This window comes from Papio anubis, chromosome 9 (assembly GCF_008728515.1).
Source record: "Papio anubis isolate 15944 chromosome 9, Panubis1.0, whole genome shotgun sequence".
In the NCBI taxonomy this organism is placed as follows: domain Eukaryota; kingdom Metazoa; phylum Chordata; class Mammalia; order Primates; family Cercopithecidae; genus Papio; species Papio anubis.
In genome coordinates this window covers 57,676,420-57,698,702 of record NC_044984.1, presented here as the reverse complement: position 1 = coordinate 57,698,702, position 22,283 = coordinate 57,676,420, and the positions used below count along the sequence as shown (strand labels likewise).

At 39.5% G+C, this 22,283-nt stretch overlaps 1 long non-coding RNA gene across 1 annotated transcript in view; it reads left to right on the top strand.

Moving 5' to 3' along the window:
- LOC110740697 overlaps positions 1-22,283 on the top strand; it is a 53,180-nt gene that overhangs the window by 5,759 nt on the left and 25,138 nt on the right. Inside the window, exon 2 of the long non-coding RNA XR_002515670.2 lies at positions 20,715-20,778. This is a non-coding gene — a long non-coding RNA (uncharacterized LOC110740697). The remainder of the gene's footprint in view (positions 1-20,714; positions 20,779-22,283) is intronic.

The window sequence follows — 22,283 nt, the reverse complement described above, 5'->3', positions numbered from 1 at the left end:
AGAAGTCTGGAGCTGTCTCGCTGCCGCCCAGGAATGCCCTGCAAGTGAATGAGCTCATCCACTCTTCAAGCTGGACTTGTCTGAGTCATTCTTTGGACTATCAGCCCCTTTTTGTTTGGGGGGACATTGAAATCTCAGGTTTTTCTCACACAATTAAAGGAGCCAGTGCTTGACTCTGGGTCTATTTGATGCCAAAGCCACCATGCTATACTGCTTCCCAAAGGGCATACATAGGAACTAGTGGCCAAGCTGTGATGAACACGTTCTGTACAAATCAGAATTCTTAAGAAAAAAGGTCTCAAGTAGAGAGTAATCAATTGTTCATATTAATAGAAACAATAGATGATAATATCAATCTACACAGGCTAATTTAAAACAGTCACTTGTACTCCCTGGTTGAGAAAACAAATGTTGTAAATAATTCTTGCAGAACTCAAGAAGCAACTTTAGAAATATGCCAAAAAGCTATTGTTAATGTAGCCCTTAGTAAATAGACATGGTTTACCAGATACTCATTTGCCCACTTAGATTTTGTAATACATTGCTCACCCACCTTGTCTCTATCCCCAGTAAAGTATCTGCTCTAAAAGACGAAGCACTCTTGCTACAGGGAAACTCTAGATTATTTTTTTTCCTAGAGAAATTATTACTATGCTAATTTCATGTTGATGTTTTCTTCAGGCAATTCCTGAAGTGTATGTCCTTCAAAGAAGAAAAATCTAAAGCTTTCTCTGAAATTTGTTGTTTTTTATGGACAAAATCCTTTGGTTAAGAAGAAAAATATTCCATAAAGGTTATATGCATTGAATGTAACTAGTTTAGTAGCTATGTGAGTGATATTTTTAGTCCTGCCTTCAAAAAAGTACATCCTTAATTGGCTACCATTGTCTGTCTTTATGTGAGCAAATGCTTCTAATTGTAAGCGTTCAAGCTCTGTCTTTGGTAGCATTATGTAGGGGTTAGGGTAGAGCTTTAGAATTAGAGGGTCTGGGACATGATTCCTGGCTGGCTCACTTACCCATGAGACTTACAGCAAAGTGCTTAAGCCTCACATTCTTATAAGTGTGAACGTTTGTGTGTGTGTGTGTGTGTGTGGAGAGAGAAAAGTGGAGTGCATAATATATTTTACATGTAGTAAGCATGCAATAAATGGAAGTTATTAATGTTAACATTAGCTTATGTAGGATTTGCCCTTCAAAGACTATTTACATTTGTGAGTTCCCTGATGAATTTCATAAGATATCTTTGATAATAAAGTTGGTAATATTCAGTGTCTATCTTCCATTCTTTGTAAACAGGGTGACGAGGGATTTTTCCTTTTGCCCAAAATTGCAACTAAGGCCCAAGATGTTGCACCATAATCGAGGTTCAGAGAGATTCCGGTAGTCACCAAATCTTGGAGACAGCTAATCACCTTCCCTCAGGGATCACTGAGCAGTGCCCTATCACCAGCTACCCCTCATCACCACCACAGCTATATAAAAAGAGCAGAGGTAATGGTGGTAGCCTTCTGGGAAGTTCTGCACTTCTCTCAATTAGCATAACAAGTGTACTTGAGTTTTCCTGGGATTGAGTAGACACCCAAAGAAAGTTGATGGACTTGATATGACTTCTAAGTATCCCTTATTAGCCTCCCAGCCAGTAGGGAAGCAATCTCCTTTAGTAGAGACTGAAGTAAGGCTGTAGGGGTGGCAGAGATGGAGCCAGATCTCCTACAGGGCCAGCTACATGACTTGCAGCCTGGCACAAAAAGAAAATGCAGGGGTGGGAAATGTCAGTGTCCCCTTCCCATGTGCTTTCTTGGCTCCAACCCAAACCTGAGGAACAACCACCAAAGTACTGTGAGCTCTATACAGAGATGCACTGGATGCCTGGATAGGAGCGGGTATTGGGATCCAAGAGGCCCCTGCTGAATCACCCGCAAAAGGCACAAGGCACCTCTTTGACTCATTCCACCCAGACCCTCCCTGTGCCTGAGGCCAGGAAATGGTGGAGCTTTGGTCTTCCCCCTCACCATGACCATGGCATTCCCTCATGGCCTTGGGCAAATGTTCAGAGCAGTAGCCAGGCAGGTGCCAAGAGGGTGAGGGAAGGCAGAGCCCTAGGAAATAGGGAATGGGAAGCAAGGTGACCTTGCCCAGGGAGGCAGGGAGATTACAAATAGAGCCACACATGAGCTGAGGCCCCAAGCTACCCACACATGCTCTGTTGTCTTGCTGGACTTCACTTACAAAACATGAACTTAGAGGTGAAATTATTAAGAATTTTAAGATGGCAACTGCAGACCATTAAATTTCAAGAGGGATGGAAAGAATTCTGAACTCGAGGCCCTGTGTCCCTAGGTTCCCACAGTTCCCATACCAATGAAGCCAGCCCTTTCTCACGTCAAGGAACTTCACAGCAGGAAGCCTTTTGGGGCCCTTCACAGTACTTAGAGATGCCTGCCATGAGCGCATCAGCATTTGGACAGGCACTTCAGAAATGTGATCAATAGCAAATCAGTAGTAAGCAGGAAAACTGTTTACCAATCGGGGAGAAGACTGAAACCCTGTCCAGAGGAGTAAGAGATATTTCCTCTTTTTGCACTCTCTTCTCCCTGCCCCAAGAACTGGAAGAGCTAGCCCTCAAAAAGGGAGGAGGGATAAGTGTGTAATGAGACAACTGCCTCACCACCAGTTAAAGCCAGTGACAGGTTTGGTCTTTGTTAGTGGAAGGGGAGGAGAGCTGTGAGTGAAGCTGAGATTGAAATTTTAAACTGCAGAGGATTAAAATTTATAAAAAATCACTGCAAGTTACAAAATCTGGCTAACTTGTAATGAAAGGAACTGCTTCCCAATGGAAAATGGGTTAAACATCGCCCAGTCAGAAAGCAGTTATTGGGGAACAAAAGGCATTCCGTGGTTGTGCCCTAAGGAGTGAGATGTTTCAATAGATTGGCAACATGTACTTGTCACAGTGGCCCAGCTGGACTCACACAGTATGCACACTCCTGCACAGGTGAGGCATGTGCAACCTCAGGGCCTTCTAGACCCAATGAGTGAAGAAGAGGAGAGAAGGTGATCTTTGTTGCTGCCAACACTCGTGTGGCCCACAGCAGAAGGGGCAAAGAGCACGTAGCGGCAAAAGGACTAGGACATTAAAAGTACCTAGATAATTCAGAACAAGGGCAACTATCATCAACCTAAATTGCATACTCCTGATGGTGTCTGAGCTCAAAATGGGAAGCTTAGAGTAAATCTGTAAGTCAACTACTGAGCATCTACCAATGGGGAGGCCAAGAAGAATAAAACATACTCCATTCCCTCCAAGTTAAAGACCCAATAAATGCATAAGGTATCACCCAGCTCCTATTACCAGCTAAAAGTACAACTAAAAATTGGGAAAGAAAGAAATTACCAACGACTGCAGTAATCAGTGGAGGATCCACAGAAAAGAGGACTTCAACCCATAGGCTTTGTTTGGGCAGAAGAAAAAAATGGTGGTCCAGGCAATCAGGACAGCATGGGCAAGAACACATGAGTATCGAGTGAAATACAGCCTCAATGACGCAAAAGGTAAAAGCAGGAAAGCAGGCAGGTACAGTATAAGTCTGGATAGATGGGGGAGTGATTACAAAGCCTGTAAAGGAGAGAAACACCCTATGCACTGTCCTAATACTTTACATAAACTATCTCATTTAATTCTTACGAAAATTCTGAGAAGTTTTGGAGTCACCAAGACCACTCTCAGATTTAATCACACATTTCCCACTTTTATAGCTTAAACTATTTGGTGTAGCCCAAGGGCTTAGATAAAAACTCTTAAGAGGCAGGATATTATAGAAGCTTAGAGGTTGTCTCCCAGCAGTAGGGTAAGGACTAAACCTTTCTTTGGAGTGTGCAGGGCTTAGGCTGTGCGGACCTGCTGGATTAACCCTTTACCACACGAGTAGACATTATGTGATAGTTGAGTAAACAGACTGCAAGGTCGGGTTATTTTTCAACATCTTAGATGATATACCCAAGGTTTGAATCTGCATTTGTTTGAATCCAAAATCTGCACTTTCCACGATAACACGACCACCTCTAGAGAGGGTCCTGAAAACCAAACTGGTGATTAAACATAATTCTGAAAAAATTAGGTCAAATATCTAAAGCAAGGAAATGGCATATGGAAATTAGTGTTCTAGAATCTCAGAATTACCTTTCAATATCAAGGGGGAAAAATGATTTGTAGAAGGGAAGAGAAGAGACAGATATCAGCCCAGAGATATTTGCAGTAATCCAAGTACAATATAATAAGCTAATAGTATAAGAATATAGAGCAAGATATCGGAGATATTTACAAAAAAAATTACAGGACTTTGTCAAAGACTGGATATTGGGAAGAAAAAGAATGGAGAGTAGATTATACCAGAATGTCTCATGATATTTACTATTTTTTCTTTTTTTGAGACAGAATCTCGCCTTGTCACCCAGGCTGGAGCGCAGTGGTGCGATCTTGGCTCACTGCAACCTCCACCTCCCAGGTTCAAACAACTCTCCTGCCTCAGCCTCCCAAGTAACTGGGACAACAGGTGCATACCATCATGCCCAGCTAATTTTTATACTTTTAGTAGAGATGGGGTTTCACCATGCTGGCCAGGTTGGTCTCGAACTCCTGACCTCCTGATCCTCCCTCCTCGGCCTCCCAAAGTGCTGGGATTACAGGCATGAGCCACTGTGCCCAGTGATATTTACTACTCTTAATTGTTTGTTTTACATCTGAGAGCTTTAATCTTCATGATAATGTTGTGAGATTGGAATTATTGTTCTGTCTTCAAAGGTAAGGAAACTGAGACTTGAAGAAGTTAAGCAACTTGCAAGGGTCTTAAAGCTAGTAATCCAACCCAGTTCTGCCCATCAGAAACGCCATACACATCTCTAATTATTGTATGCCCTTCCTTGGCAAGTTGGAAAAATGTTAATGCCTTTGTCAAAGAAGAGGGAGAAACTAAGAAAAAAAAAAAAAAGTAAATTGGTTTCACTTGGAACATGCTAAATTTGAGATTAACAAAGTAGCAGCTACTTGGAGATACTTGGCATGAACTAATTGACCTGACATTTTTATTAAATCTAAGGGTTTATAGGTTGGTGCAAAAGCAATTGCGGTTTGGTCATTCCTTTTTTGGCAAAAACCACGATTACTTTTGCACCAACCTAATATGAATAAAAGAGATAGGTAGTATTTCACATTTTAAAATGTGAAACATTTGAGAGATTTTGTTAAATTTTATATCTCAATAGACTCTTACTGCTAAATCTAGATTTCTGATAATATTCAAGTAGTTATATCACATAGCAGTCTCATTATCCATAAAACTAGAAGAGGAACAAATATATTTTGACATGGCACCTGAAAAAAAATGAGAATTACATAGTCATAAAAAACTTATTATTTCTTAGAAACTTTTATATCTGCATTTTTCAACAGCATGCTCAGCCCTTTAAGTATGAAATAGTCTTTGGAAATTTAAATCTATTTATTCTGATTAGCTTTTCTGACAGATGCAACTTTTGTTTTTGCATTGAAGTGTGCTTGTTTTGGGATGTTGTGGTTACTGATAGTTGCAATTTTTAATAGATGTAAGGTCATGCTCTTCCTCTGGAATATCCTGATTACTAATTCCCTCTTTGATTTAGTGAGAATAAAATAAATATTGTTTAAATCATTTAAACACATACGCTAATACTTAAATACATATTAATACAGATAATTCATATAAAAATTGATATAAAGAAAAAGTACTGTCTCTTTTTAATTTAAAGAAACTGTCTAATTTCATGCATATAATTTAACTGTCTTCAGGATTCCAAGTAATTTCAGTGGTTTCCAAAAACATTTTCTCTGGTTCATGGCAATGATAATATAAGAAAGACAATGCACAATTTTTATTCTGAGATTTTTAAATTCTCTTTTTTTATTATTATTATACTTTAAGTTCTAGGGTACATGTGCATAACGTGCAGGTTTGTTACATATGTATACTTGTGCCATGTTGGCGTGCTGCACCCATCAACTCATCAGCATCCATCAACTCATCATTTACATCAGGTATAACTCCCAGTGCAATCCCTCCCCCTTCCCCCTCCCCGTGATAGGCCCTGGTGTATGATGTTCCCCTTCCCAAGTCCAAGTGATCTCATTGTTCAGTTCCCACCTATGAGTGAGAACGTGCGGTGTTTGGTTTTCTGTTCTTGCAATAGTTTGCTGAGAATGATGGTTTCCAGCTGCATCCATGTCCCTACAAAGGACACAAACTCATCCTTTTTTATGGCTGCATAGTATTCCATGGTGTATATGTGCCACATTTTCTTAATCCAGTCTGTCACTGATGGACATGTGAGCTGATTCCAAGTCTTTGCTATTGTGAATAGTGCCGCAATAAACATACGTGTGCATGTGTCTTTATAGCAGCATGATTTATAATCCTTTGGGTATATACCCAGTAATGGGATGGCTGGGTCATATGGTACATCTAGTTCTAGATCCTTGAGGAATCGCCATACTGTTTTCCATAATGGTTGAACTAGTTTACAATCCCACCAACAGTGTAAAAGTGTTCCTATTTTTCCACATCCTCTCCAGCACCTGTTGTTTCCTGACTTTTTAATGATTGCCATTCTAACTGGTGTGAGATGGTATCTCATTGTGGTTTTGATTTGCATTTCTCTGACAGCCAGTGATGATGAGCATTTTTTCATGTGTCTGTTGGCTGTATGAATGTCTTCTTTTGAGAAATGTCTGTTCATATCCTTTGCCCACTTTTTGATGGGGTTGTTTGTTTTTTTCTTGTAAATTTGTTTGAGTTCTTTGTAGGTTCTGGATATTAGCCCTTTGTCAGATGAGTAGATTGCAAAAATTTTCTCCCATTCTGTAGGTTGCCTGTTCACTCTGATGGTAGTTTCTTTTGCTGTGCAGAAGCTCTTTAGTTTAATTAGATCCCATTTGTCAATTTTGGCTTTTGTTGCCGTTGCTTTTGGTGTTTTAGATATGAAGTCTTTGCCCATGCCTATGTCCTGAATGGTATTACCTAGGTTTTCTTCTAGGGTTTTTATGGTATTAGGTCTAACATTTAAGTCTCTAATCCATCTTGAATTAATTTTCGTATAAGGAGTAAGGAAAGGATCCAGTTTCAGCTTTCTACTTATGGCTAGCCAATTTTCCCAGCACCATTTATTAAATAGGGAATCCTTTCCCCATTTCTTGTTTCTCTCAGGTTTGTCAAAGATCAGATGGTTGTAGATGTGTGGTATTATTTCTGAGGACTCTGTTCTGTTCCATTGGTCTATATCTCTGTTTTGGTACCAGTACCATGCTGTTTTGGTTACTGTAGCCTTGTAGTATAGTTTGAAGTCAGGTAGCGTGATTCCTCCAGCTTTGTTCTTTTGACTTAGGATTGTCTTGGAGATGCGGGCTCTTTTTTGGTTCCATATGAACTTTAAAGCAGTTTTTTCCAATTCTGTGAAGAAACTCATTGGTAGCTTGATGGGGATGGCATTGAATCTATAAATTACCTTGGGCAGTATGGCCATTTTCATGATATTGATTCCTCCTATCCATGAGCATGGTATGTTCTTCCATTTGTTTGTGTCCTCTTTTATTTCACTGAGCAGTGGTTTGTAGTTCTCCTTTAAGAGGTCCTTTACTTCCCTTGTAAGTTGGATTCCTAGGTATTTCATTCTCTTTGAAGCAATTGTGAATGGAAGTTCATTCATGATTTGGCTCTCTGTTTGTCTGTTACTGGTGTATAAGAATGCTTGTGATTTTTGCACATTAATTTTGTATCCTGAGACTTTGCTGAAGTTTCATCAGCTTAAGGAGATTTTGGGCTGAGACAATGGGGTTTTCTAAATATACAATCATGTCATCTGCAAAGAGGGACAATTTGACTTCTTTTCCTAACTGAATACCGTTGATTTCTTTCTCTTGCCTGATTGCCCTAGCCAGAACTTCCAACACTATGTTGAATAGGAGTGGTGAGAGAGGGCATCTCTGTCTTGTGCCAGTTTTCAAAGGGAATTTTTCCAGTTTTTGCCCATTCAGTATGATATTGGCTGTGGGTTTGTCATAAATGGCTCTTATGATTTTGAGATACATTCCATCAACACCGAATTTATTGAGCATTTTTAGCATGAAGGGCTGTTGAATTTTGTCAAAGGCCTTTTCTGCGTCTATTGAGATAATCATGTGGTTTTTGTCTTTGGTTCTGTTTATATGCTGGATTACCTTTATTGATTTGCGTCTGTTGAACCAGCCTTGCATCCCAGGGATGAAGCCCACTTGATCATGGTGGATAAGCTTTTTGATGTGCTGCTGGATCTGGTTTGCCAGTATTTTACTGAGGATTTTTGCATCGATGTTCATCAGGGATATTGGTCTAAAATTCTCTTTTTTTGCTGTGTCTCTGCCAGGCTTTGGTATCAGGATGATGTTGGCCTCATAAAATGAGTTAGGGAGGATTCCCTCTTTTTCTATTGATTGGAATAGTTTCAGAAGGAATGGTACCAACTCCTCCTTGTACCTCTGGTAGAATTCAGCTGTGAATCCATCTGGTCCTGGACTTTTTTTCGTTGGTAGGCTATTAATTATTGCTGCAATTTCAGAGCCTGCTATTGGTCTATTCAGGGATTCAACTTCTTCCTGGTTTAGTCTTGGGAGAGTGTAAGTGTCCAGGAAATTATCCATTTCTTCTAGATTTTCTAGTTTATTTGCGTAGAGGTGTTTATAGTATTCTCTGATGGTAGTTTGCATTTCTGTGGGGTCAGTGGTGATATCCCCTTTATCATTTTTTATTGCATCTATTTGATTCTTCTCTCTTTTCTTCTTTATTAGTCTTGGTAGTGGTCTATCAATTTTGTTGATCTTTTCAAAAAACCAACTCCTGGATTCATTGATTTTTTGGAGGGTTTTTTGTGTCTCTATCTCCTTCAGTTCTGCTCTGATCTTAGTTATTTCTTGCCTTCTGCTAGCTTTTGAATGTGTTTGCTCTTGCTTCTCTAGTTCTTTTAATTGTGATGTTAGAGTGTCAATTTTAGATCTTTCCTGCTTTCTCTTGTGGGCATTTAGCGCTATAAATTTCCCTCTACACACTGCTTGAAATGTGTCCCAGAGATTCTGGTATGTTGTATCTTTGTTCTCATTGGTTTCAAAGAACATCTTTATTTCTGCCTTCATTTCGTTATGTACCCAGTAGTCATTCAGGAGCAGGTTATTCAGTTTCCATGTAGTTGAGAGGTTTTGATTGAGTTTCTTAGTCCTGAGTTCTAGTTTGATTGCACTGTGGTCTGAGAGACAGTTTGTTATAATTTCTGTTCTTGTACATTTGCTGAGGAGTGCTTTACTTCCAATTAGGTGGTCAATTTTGGAATAAGTGTGATGTGGTGCTGAGTAGAATGTATATTCTGTTGATTTGGGGTGGAGAGTTCTGTAGATGTCTATTAGGTCTGCTTGCTGCAGAGATGAGTTCAATTATTGGATATCCTTGTTAACTTTCTGTCTCGTTGATCTATCTAATGTTGACAGTGGGGTGTTGAAGTCTCCCATTATTATTGTATGGGAGTCTAAGTCTCTTTGTAAGTCTCTAAGGACTTGTTTTATGAATCTGGGTGCTCCTGTATTGGGTGCATATATATTTAGGATAGGTAGCTCTTCCTGTTGAATTGATCCCTTTACCATTATGTAATGGCCTTGTCTCTTTTGATCTTTGATGGTTTAAAGTCTGTTTTATCAGAGACTAGTATTGCAACCCCTGATTTTTTTTGTTCTCCATTTGCTTGGTAGATCTTCCTCTATCCGTTTATTTTGAGCCTATGTATGTCTCTGCATGTGAGATGGGTCTCCTGAATACAGCAGACTGATGGGTCTTGACTCTTTATCCAGTTTGCCAGTCTGTGTCTTTTCATTGGAGCATTTAGTCCATTTACATTTAAGGTTAATATTGTTATGTGTGAACTTGATCCTGCCATTAAGATATTAACTGGTTATTTTGCTCGTTAGTTGATGCAGTTTCTTCCTAGCCTCGATGGTCTTTACATTTTGGCATGTTTTTGCAATGGCTGGTACTGGTTGTTCCTTTCCATGTTTAGTGCTTCCTTCAGGGTCTCTTGTAAGGCAGGCCTAGTGGTGACAAAATCTCTAAGCATTTGCTTATCTGTAAAGGATTTTTATTTCTCCTTCACTTATGAAACTTAGTTTGGCTGGATATGAAATTCTGGGTTGAAAATTCTTTTCTTTAAGGATGTTGAATATTGGCCCCCACTCTCTTCTGGCTTGTAGAGTTTCTGCTGAGAGATCTGCTGTTATTCTGATGGGCTTCCCTTTGTGGGTAACCCGACCTTTCTCTCTGGCTGCCCTTAAGATTTTTTCCTTCATTTCAACTTTGGTGAATCTGGCAATTATGTGTCTTGGGGTTGCTCTTCTCGAGGAGTATCTTTGTGGCATTCTCTGTATTTCCTGAATTTGAATGTTGGCCTGCCCTACTAGGTTGGGGAAGTTCTGGATGATATCCTGAAGAGTGTTTTCCAACTTGGTTCCATTTTCCCCCTCACTTTCAGGCACCCCAATCAGACGTAGATTTGGTCTTTTTACATAATTCCTTACTTCCTGCAGGCTTTGTTCATTTCTTTTTCTTCTTCTTTCTTTAGGTTTCTCTTCTTGCTTCATTTCATTCATTTGATCCTCAATCGCTGATACTCTTCCTTCCAGTTGATCGAGTTGGTTACTGAAGCTTGTGCATTTGTCACGTATTTCTCGTGTCATGGTTTTCATCTCTGTCAATTCGTTTATGGCCTTCTCTGCATTAATTATTCTGGTTATCAATTCTTCCACTCTTTTTTCAAGATTTTTAGTTTCTTTGTGCTGGGTATGTAATTCCTCCTTTAGCTCTGAGAAGTTTGATGGACTGGAGCCTTCTTCTCTCATCTCGTCAAAGTCATTCTCCGCCCAGCTTTGATCCGTTGCTGGCGATGAGCTGCGTTCCTTTGCAGGGGGCGATGCGCTCTTATTTTTTGAATTTCCAGCTTTTCTGCCCTGCTTTTTCCCCATCTTTGTGGTTTTATCTGCCTCTGGTCTTTGATGAGGGTGACATACTGCTGGGGTTTTGGTGTGGGTGTCCTTCCTGTTTGTTAGTTTTCCTTCTAACAGTCAGGACCCTCAGCTGTAGGTCTGTTGGAGATTGCTTGAGGTCCACTCCAGACCCTGTTTGCCTGGGTATCAGCAGCAGAGGCTGCAGAAGATAGAATATTGCTGAACAGCGAGTGTACCTGTCTGATTCTTCCTTTGGAAGCTCTCTCTCAGGGGTGTACTCCACCGTGTGAGGTGTGGGGGATGTCTCCCAGTTAGGCTACTCAGGGGTCAGGGACCCACTTGAGCAGGCAGTCTGTCCGTTCTCAGATCTCCACCTCTGTGTTGGGAGATCCACTGCTCTCTTCAAAGCTGTCAGACAGAGTCGTTTGCGTCTGCAGAGGTTTCTGCTGCTTTTGTTGTTGTTGTTATTTAGCTGTGCCCTGTCCCCAGAGGTGGAGTCTACAGAGACAGGCAGGACTCCTTGAGCTGCTGTGAGCTCCACCCAGTTTGAGCTTCCTAGCTGCTTTGTTTATCTACTTAAGCCTCAGCAATGGCGGGCGCCCCTCCCCCAGCCTGGCTGCTGCCTTGCCGGGAGATCGCAGACTGCTGCGCTAGCAATGAGGGAGGCTCCGTGGGCGTGGGACCCTCCCCGCCCAGTGTGGGATATAATCTCCTGGCATGCCCATTTGCTAAGATCCTTGGTAGAGCGCAGTATTGGGGTAGGAGTTACCCGATTTTCCCGGTGTTGTGTGTCTGAGTTCCCCTGGCTAGGAAAAGGGATTCCCTTCCCCTTTGCGCTTCCCAGGTGAGGCGATGCCTCGCCCTGCTTCAGCTCTCGCTGGTCGGGCTGCAGCAGCTAACCAGCACTGACTGTCCTGCACTCCCTAGTGAGATGAACCCAGCACCTCAGTTGAAAATGCAGAAATCACCTGTCTTCTGTGTCACTCGTGCTGGGAGTTGTAGACTGGAGCTGCTCCTATTCGGCCATCTTTCTCCGCCCCCTCGTATCGATTTTTAAATTCTTAATGCTTTTTTGGTTTGTTTTAAAATGCCTTTAATTTTATAAATCACTTTTTAAAATTCATTCAACAAATACTTACTTTTTGTTGCTTGATTATGGGCTGATATTTTCTAAGCTCCAGTGATACAAGGATAACGAAGAACAAGTCTGTCATAAAGAAGCTAGCACTCAAATGATAGCGACAGAAAATCATAGTTATCACTATCATTAACACTCTCCCCCTCTTCTCTCTTCCCAAACCATTTTAGGGTAAGGACAGTCTTACCAATCTGTGTTTCTTTAGCACCTGGTGAAAAACTGGTCCCAACATGCTTGTTACTGCAGACTGTACTACCTAATCCTCCTGGCCAGAGAACAAACTGGCAAAAGTTAGAAGTTCTGCAGAAGCAAGGTCTCTCTAGTGAGATTTTCTCTCAAGAGGTGAAGACACAAAGGTTAAATGGAGAACTTGAGCAGGTGCTACTGAGCTGGGTAGGTATACCCATAGGTATGGTGCCAGGCAGGAGTAGAAAAAGGGGCAGAAAATGTGGGGATTCCTCATGCACAGTTCAGAAGATGTTGGTAGATATGGTCATTGCTACCCTTCTCCCAAAATAGGCAGTCTCAAGACTCAGTTCTTGGCAAATGCAGCCACATTTCCATCCACATTTCCAGATTTTTTCCTCATACATCTCTACTGATTTCAGAACAGAGAGGCTCCAAGAAGATGCTGGCCTACAGATAGGCAAAATGGCACTTATAGCCCAGACAAAAATGGTATCATAGATAGAACACTGGGCTGACTCAGAATACCTGAGTCACTCCAGGTGAGCATGAGTTTAATGAGTTCTTGGATACAACACCATAAGTACAATCCATGAAAGACAAAATTGATAAGTTGTACTTTATTAAAACTGAAAATATCTGCTGTGTGAGACACTTAAGATGGAAACACAAGCCACAGACTGAGAGAAAATATTTGCAAATTACCTATCTGACAAAAGTTTGGATATATTTATATCCAAACTATATAAAGAACCCTTAAAACTCAACAGTTAAAGGGAGGGAGAGCAAAACACTTGAACAGACACCTCACCAAAAAAGACATACAAATGGCAAATATGCATATAAAAAGATGGCCAACATCATTCGTCAAGATAGCCACTTGTCATTTATCTTGAAATTTAGAGAATTTCAAATTAACGATGATATATGGCTACATGTATTTAAATGACTACAATAGCTACTTGGGAGGCTGAGATGGCAGGATCACTTGAGTCCAGGAATTGGATGTTGCAGTGAGCTATGATAACGCCACTGCACTCCAGCCTGGGTGACAGAGCAAGATCCTGTCTCTAAACGTAAATAATAATAAAACAAAACTGATAATAAATGCCAGCAAAAATGCATAGCAACAGGGACTATTCATTGCTACAAAATGGTACAACAACTTTGTGCTTTTATTTATTTTTATAAGTCCAGAGAGTGTATGTACAGGTTTGTTACTTGGATATGTTGTGTAATGATGAGGTTTGGGCATCTAGTATGCCCATCATCTGAATAGTAAACATTGTATCCAGTAGGTAATTTTTTAACCCTCATTTCTCTCTCAATTTCCCCGTTTTAAAGTCCCCAGAGTCTAGTTTCTCCATCTTTATGTCCATGTGTAGCCTTTCTTTAGCTCTTACTTGTAAGTGAGAACATGCAGCATTTGATTTTGTTTTTGAGTTATTTCACTTAAGATAGTGGCCTCAAGCTCCAACATGTTGCTGCAAAAGATGTGATTTCATTTTCTATGGCTGCATAGTTTTCCATGGTGTGTATATACCACATTTTCTTTATACAATCCACCATTGATGAGCAGTTAGGTTCATTCTAAGACTTTACTATTGTGAATAGTGCTGTGATAAATGTACAAGTGCAGGTGTCTTTTTGATAGAAAAATTTGCTTTTCTTTGAATAGATAACCACCAATGGAACTGCAGGGTAGAATGGTAGTTCTGTTTTTAGTTCTTTGAGAGATATCCATACTGTTTTTCATAGGGGTTGTACTAATTTGCATTCTCACCAAGAATATCACTGTTCCCTTTTCTCCACATCTTCACCAACATCTGTTATTTTTTGACTTTTTAATAATAGCGCTTCTGAGTTGTGTGAGATGATATAGTAGTTTTGATTTGCATTTCTCTGACAATTAGTGATGTTTTCATATAGCATTTCATAGAGCATTTTTTCATATTTATTGGTCACTTGTATGTCTTCTTTTGAGAAATATCTATTCATGTCCTTTGTTCACGTTTTAATGTTTTTTTTTTCTTTTTGACTTGAGTTTCTTATAGATTCTCGATATTAGTCCTCTGTCAGATTCATAGTTTGCAAATATTTCTCTTATTCTGCAGGTTATTTACACAGTTGGTTGTTTCTTTTGCTGTGCAGAAGCTCTTTAGTTTAGGTCCCATTTGTCTAGTTTTGGTTTGTTGCATTTGCTTTTGAGGTCTTAATCATAAATCATTTCCCTAGGCCAATGTTCAGAAGAGTTTGTCCTAGGTTTTTTTCTAGAATTTTTATAGCTTGAGGTCTTATATTTAAGTCTTTAATCCATCTCAAGTTAATTTTTGTATATGGCAAAACATAGGGGTTGTGGTGTTATGATATATATTGGTTTTAGCCGTGGTTCCTGACTCATAGCTCCCATAGCCAGTATTACAGTCTTTTGTTATAACGCTGGGTGCGTTAGACTAAAACACCTTGGGGCAGGCCTCTGACCTTCTCCTGCCCTCCTTTCACTTGCCCCAAGGCAGGACTTTACTCTTCCCCCACCTCTCTGATTGTGGGTCTTAAGACCCTCCCCAGAGAGGATCCCGGCCTATACTCTGAGGAGAACACATGCAGATGTCATAAAGCTTCCATAAAAACCTAAGAGTATCGGATTCAGAGAGCTTCCACGTAGCTGAACACATAGAGGGTTCTGGAGGGTGGAGCCCAGGGACAGTATGGAAGCTCCATTCTCCTTCCATAGCTAGACCTACACATCCACATCTCTTCATATGTATCTCTTGCAATAGCCTTTATAACAAATCAACAAATGTTAAGTGTTTCCTTGAGTTCTGTGAGCCACTCCAGCAAATTAACCGATCCCAAGGAGGGGGTCATAGAAGTCCCAGCTTGATGCCAGTCAGTCAGAAGTTCCAGAGGCCCAGACCTGTGACTTGTGTCTGGAGGTTGGGGAGATATTCTTGGGGACTGACCCCTCAACCTTTGGGATCTGACACTATCTCCAGGTAGATAGTATTGGAATCAAATTAGAGGACAACCAGCTGGTGTCCACTGCTTGGGTGTGTGTGAAAACTCCCACACATTTGGTCACAGAAATCTTCTGTGTTGATTGCTGTGGCATGAGAGCAGAGAAAAAAACATGGTTTGAGAGAGTTTTACCCTACACAGGGGTCCAGTTTCATTATTTTGCATGTGGCTACCCAATTTTTCCAGAACCATTTATTGAATAGGTTGTCCTTTCTCCATTATTTATTTTTTTCAACTTTGTTGAAGATCAGTTGGTTGCAGGCACATGACTTTGTTTCTGGGTTCTCTATTCTATTTCATTGAACTGTGTGTCTCTTTTTGTACCAGTGCCATGCTGTTTTGGTTACTATAGCTTTGTAGTATAGTTTAAAGGCAGGTAATGTGATGCCTCTGGCTTTGTTCTGCTTGCTTAGAATTGTTTTTGACTATTCAGATTTTTTATTCGTTGCTTAGGGTTTTTCTAATTCTATGAAAAATGGCATTGGTAATTTGATAGGAATTGCATTGAATATGTAGATTGCTTTGTGCAGTATGGCCATTTTAATGATATTGATTCTTCCAATCTATATGCACGGGATATTTTTCCATTTCTTGGTTTCATCTCTGACTTTTTTCATTAGTGTTTTGTAATTCTCCTTGTAGAGGTCTTTCACCTCCTTGGTTAAATGTATTCCTAGGTTAAATGTATTCCTTTATTTTTATTTGTGGCTATTGTAAATGAGATTGAGTTCTTGATTTGGTTTTCATCTTGAATGTTGTTGATGCATAGAAATGCAACCAATTTTTGTACATTAATTTTGTATTCTAAAACTTAAGTCATTTATCAAGTCTAGGAGCTTTTTGGAGTAATCTTTAGGGTTTTCCAAGTACAAGATCATGTCATCAGCAGAGATAATTTGGTTTAATTTGGATGCTTTTTGTTTCTTTTTCTTTCCTGATTGCTCTGGCTAGGACTTCCAGTAGCATCTTGAATAGAAGGGATGAGAGTGGATAACCTGGTCTTCTTCCAGTTCTTAGGAGGAATACTTTCAATTTTTCCCAATTCAGTATGATGTTGGCTATGGATTTGTCATACAAGACTCTTATTATTTTGAATTATATTCCTTCGATGTTTGATGGTTCTGTTATCATGAAGGGATGTTTAACTTTATCAAGTGCTTTTTCTGCATCTATTGAGACAATTACGTTTTTGTTAATTGCTTATGTGGTGATTTGCATTTATTGCATATGTTGAATCATTCTTGCATCCCCAGAATAAAACTGACTTGATCATGGTGGATGATGATGATGATGATGATGATGATGATTTGAGACAGAGTTTCACTCTTGTTGCCCAGGCTGGAGTGCAATGGCATAATCTCAGCTAACTGCAACCTCCGCCTCCTGGGTTCAAGTGATTCTCCTGCCTCAGCCTCCCGAGTAGCTCGGATTATAGGCATAGCCCTGCTAATTTTGTATTTTTAGTAGAGAAGGGGTTTCTCCATGTTGGTCAGGTTGGTCTTGAACTCCCAACCTCAGGTGATCCACCCACCTTGGCCTCCCAAAGGGATTGTCTTTTTGATGTGCTGTTGAATTCAGTTTGCTAATATTTTCTTGGAGATTTTTGCATCCATGTTTATCTGAGATATCACTCTCTAATTTCCCTTTTTTTGTTATGTCCTTGCCAGATTCTGGTATGAGGATGATACTGATTTTGTGGAATGAGTTAGGGAGGAATCCCTCCTCCTCAAGTTTTTGGAACAATTTTAGTCAGATTGATAACAGTTCTTCTTGGTACGTCTGACACAATTTGGCTGTGAATCTGTCTGGTCTTGGGCTGTTTTTTTCTTGTAGATTTTTTATTACTGATTTGATTTCATTTCTTGTTATTTGTGTGTTCAGAATTTCTTCTTGGTTCAATCTTGCACAGTTGTGTTTTCAGTAATTTATTGCATCTCTATTTTCTTTCATTAAAAAAAAAAAACTTTTTCATTTCTGTCTTAACTTCATTATTTACCCAAAAGTCATTCAGGAGCAATTTGCTTACTTCCCTTGTGCATGTGTGGTTTTGAGAGTTCCTAATTTTATTCCACTGTGGAACAAACAAATACTTGATATGATTTTGATTTTTTTGAATTGATTGAGACTTACCATGAACAAGCATATGGTTGATTTTGGAGAATTTTCCATGTGCAAATAAGAAAAGTATATATTCTGCAGTTTTGTGGTGGAATGTTCAATAGGACATCTAAATAGGTAAAGCATGGGATTTTTCATGGTGAGTCTATGACATTATTCATTTATCAAAACCTATAGAACTTTACAGCAGAAAGACTGAGCTTTAATGCATGCAAATTAAAAATAATCATTTAGCAAGTTGGAGGACCCAGGAAGGAATACAGACTGTAACAAGAGAATCTAACTATATCAGAAATGTATGAAACAACCTCCATGAAGAAGGTAACCAGAAAGGGTGCTGACTGAGTTGGAGGCCGTTGTTTTTACAACTGCACATGTGCGCTGTACACTAGTTGATAAAAGCATTTCCCATAAGGTATGGGCTAACAATTTGGACACCCCTATATGTTTATACTAAAATTGAACAGTTAGGTAAATGGAGGGTAGGTAACAGATTTCTCACTGTTGGAGTGGGAATTTACAGATAAGCACTGTCAGAAGGCTACAGTTATCTATGAGGTAATTGAACAGTTAGAGACATCTGTATGAGCTCATGTTTAACTTAATATAAACGTTTACATATGGAAATGTGTATAGATACCTATATGTACATGGATTAGTATACAAACATGTATCCCCTTGCTCTTTCAGTTGAGAGGGTCTGAAAGCAATAATACCAAGGTAACAATAAGCAAAATGAACATGTAGGTCTTGTTTTCTAGTACTGTTCTCCAGTGAAAGAAATCAGGGTGCCCTGAAGAAATGTCTCATTCTAGAACTTGGGTGGGAAATATATAAAATGAGCTTGGAGCCTCTTATAGGGCTAGAAACTTAGGAAGTACTTAACAGAAAGAAAGAAAGAAAAAAAAACAACCCTGCATAGGCAGGAACATACAGGTTTAGGAATCAAAGGGACATAGGAGCCAGCTGAGAGAGTTCACTATGGCCAATGCTGAAACAACTTTAGCAATATATTAAGCCCAAGTAGAAATTAAATTTCCATAAGTCAATACAAAAATAAACAAACTAATAAATAAATAGATGGGGGAGAAGAAACAAATCTTCCCTAAGGATAGAGAGCATAAATCCCTACCTCTTTAGTGTGGGCTGTGCGGAGTGACTCCCTTCCAAAGAGCGCATGTGGAAATGTAACTTTACAGTGGAGAAAGCTAGCAAACACTGCCTGAGCTGGGGGATTAAGGTGAACAACAACACTGATAAGACATCTTGAGAGTATGTACCCTTGAATGTGATGTGATGAGAATGGTACTTTACCTCTGTGTTTTTTCTTTCAAAACCCATAACCCCATTCTAACCATGAGAGAAACAGCAGACAAATTCCAATAGAGGGGCAGCCTACAAAATGCTTGACGGAAACACTTCAAAACATTAAGGTCATCCAAAATAAGACAGGACTGAGAAACTGTCACTGCCAGGACTCTAAGGAGACATGACAACTAAATGTAATGAGGTATCTAGGAAGGGATCCTAGAATAGAAAATGGACATTATTCTGGGAAGGGTAGGGGAAAGAGTGGTATGAAGAAAAGCTGATGAATTGGTACAAATATATGGTTTGATAGAAGAAGTAAGACCTAGTATCAGTTCAGTAAAGTGCCTATGGCTTACAATAATCTAGCTACTATTTCAAAAGAGTTAGAATAATTCAAATGGTTCTAAACAAAAGAAAAATATTTAAGATGATAGTTATTTAAAGTACATTGATTTAATATTTACACATTTTATGAACATCCTAAAATTATCACATATACCCTGAGGACTATGTACATCTGTTACATGTCAATGTAAAAATAAATAACTAACATGGTTGTTAGGTAAAAACTAAGGAAATCTGAATAAACTATGGACTTTAATTAATTATAATGTGCCAGCACTGATTAATTATAACAAATGTACCATACTAAGATGTTAATAATAGAGAAAACTGAATGAGGGGGAAATCTGGGGACTCTATTCTATCATCACAATTTTTTTCTGTAAATCTACAGCTGTTCTGAGATATAAAGATGACTTTTAAAAATGCTTTCAATTATCATTCATTTACTGATTGGTTTCCACTGGCCAAAGTATAATGAACATGCTAAGGAAAATGTGACAGCTTATGTGTAGCTGTAATAATATTTTTAAAACTTGAATAAAAAAGAATTATCTTCCTTCTTTTACACTGTTGGTAGGAGTACAAATTAGTTCAACCATTGTGGAAGACAGTGTGGCGATTCCTCAAGGATCTAGAACCAGAAATACCATTTGACCCAGCAATCCCATTATAGGGTATTTACCCAAAGGATTATGAATCATTCTACTATAAAGGCACATGCACACATATGTTTACTGCAGCACTGTTCACAATAGCAAAGACTTGGAACCAACCCAAATGCCTATCAATGACAGACTGGATGAAGAAAATGTGGCACCTATATACCATGGAATACTATGCAGCCATAAAAAAGGATGAGTTCATGTCCTTTGCAGGGACATGGATGAAGCTGGAAATCATCATTCTCAGCAAAGTAACACAGGAACAAAAAACCAAACACAGCATGTTCTCATTCATAAGTGGGAGCTGAACAATGAGAACACATGGACACAGCGAGGGGAACATCACATACGGGGCCTGTCAGGGGGTGAGGGTCTAGGGGAGGGATAGCAATAGGAGAAATACCTAATGTAGATGAAGAGCTGATGGGTGCAGCAAACCACCATGGCATGTGTATACCAATGTAACAAAGCTGCATGTTCTGCACAGGTATACCAGAACTTAAAGTCTAATAAAAAAAAATATATGTTCTTTAAATAGCATATGTTCTACATTTTGGGCTGCTTGTAACTGCATGTGCACAAGGTAATAGTACTCAATAAAGATAGATTAATGTATGTCTAAAAAATGTCATCCAGACAGAAATATATAGAAAATCCACTCAGAGAATCTAAACATACAATGTTTTATCGTATAGCAAAGGAAGGTGTTTGGCTTTTTCTATGGTCCCAAAGGTCAGTTACAGGAAACATCCACCAACAACTCAGGAAGCGATGTTCTTTCCATCTGAAAAGAGTGTGATCTAATTCATAACAATCTTAGTACAGAAAATAAAATCATATTGAGGGTGTTCAATTCTAAAATATATTCTTTCCTCTTCCTTCTCTGATAGGGCTACGTCTCTCAGCCCCATGGAAGTATGTCACCAGTAGAGACATCCTGGCCACTTTCGCTAGGTGAGTAATTATTTTGTTTAGAAGTACATTATACAGTATTCTGAGGAACTCCAGTTGTTCGGGAACAAAAAATAAGCTTTGACCAAATCTGTTGTAATGAGTGAAGATACTGCGTCAGCTAGGAAATGTTCCCATTAGAGAATCCCTTGCTTTCTCCACTAGGCTAGTTGTTACCTTGCTCTGAGGCATATTGCACGTTGTAATGAGGATGCACGAAAATCTCTAAAGAAAGCCTTCGACTTATAAATCTGTAAATATGGGACTAGAGAGTTTATCATATCCAGGAAATGTCATGAGAATAGTTATTACAGGAACTATTGGCCCTCTGGGGAATGGCAGGATTTCTTGGATTCCATTTTTGAGTATCAGCCAGAAACAGATCCAAACTAAGAAATATGGATTGGTGACCAGAAAAATATACACTAACTTTTCTTCTCTAAGAATATTTCTCCCAAAAAGCTGTGGTGATTTTGTCATTGTCTTGTTTTCTGTTTATACTTCAGTCTCTTAAATGTGTAGCACAGCTATTACCTTGTTCTATCTAATCCATTAATGAAAGTGGGTCAGAATTTTTCTTCTATGACATTGTGTGCAAGATAAAATTTAAGCTTTGCCTAGGCACGGTGACTCATGCTTGTAATTCCAGCACTTTGTGGAGCCAAGGTGGGTGGATCACTTGAGCCCAGGAGTTTGAGACCAGCCTGGGCAACATGGCAAAACCCCATCTCTACAAAAAATACAAAAATTAGCCGAGTGTGGTGGTGTACACCTCTAGTCCCAGCTACTAGGGAGGCTGAGGTAGGAAAATCACTTGAGTTCATGAGGTCAAAGCTGGAGTGAGCTGTGCATGTTTGCACCACTGCACTCCAACCTGAGCAACAGAGTGAGATCCTCTCAAAAAAAAAGAAAAGCTTTAACATAAGGTGCCTATTTACCTCTTTACCTCATCCCTGGTCCTACTTCCATGAGCACAATAAATTGCAGCCACTAGAAACTCAGTTGTCTCATTTGGGCCTTTGCACAAGCTGCTCCCCATGCCCAGAGTAGTCTGGCAGATCTCCGGATTATTCAAGAGGTTCATTCTTCCTTACCTTTCAAAACTGAGCTCAGAACCACTGCTCTGGATGGCCTCCCCGGACTCCCTGGGCTCCCATCTAAGAGGTCATTTCCCTTTAATGTTCCATAACCTGTGCTCACCCCTCCCATAGAACTGACACTGAATCACATTTTTCCATTGTTGTGTTCAGTGCTACTACTAGACAATGAGTTCTTTGAGGCCAAGGACAGTATCTATTATTCTGAGACCCCCAAAATATTGTATATATAATATGTGGCCCTAATAGTCACCAAGGGTTGTAGACTGAATACATGAATCAATACAATTCAGTAAATACTTTAAAGCAACAATTAAAAACTATTGAAAAGTTAGTACAACCCAAATGGACACATCATAGTGAAATGTGATCTACACAACAAATTTATTTTTACAAAAGACTCCTGTGCTT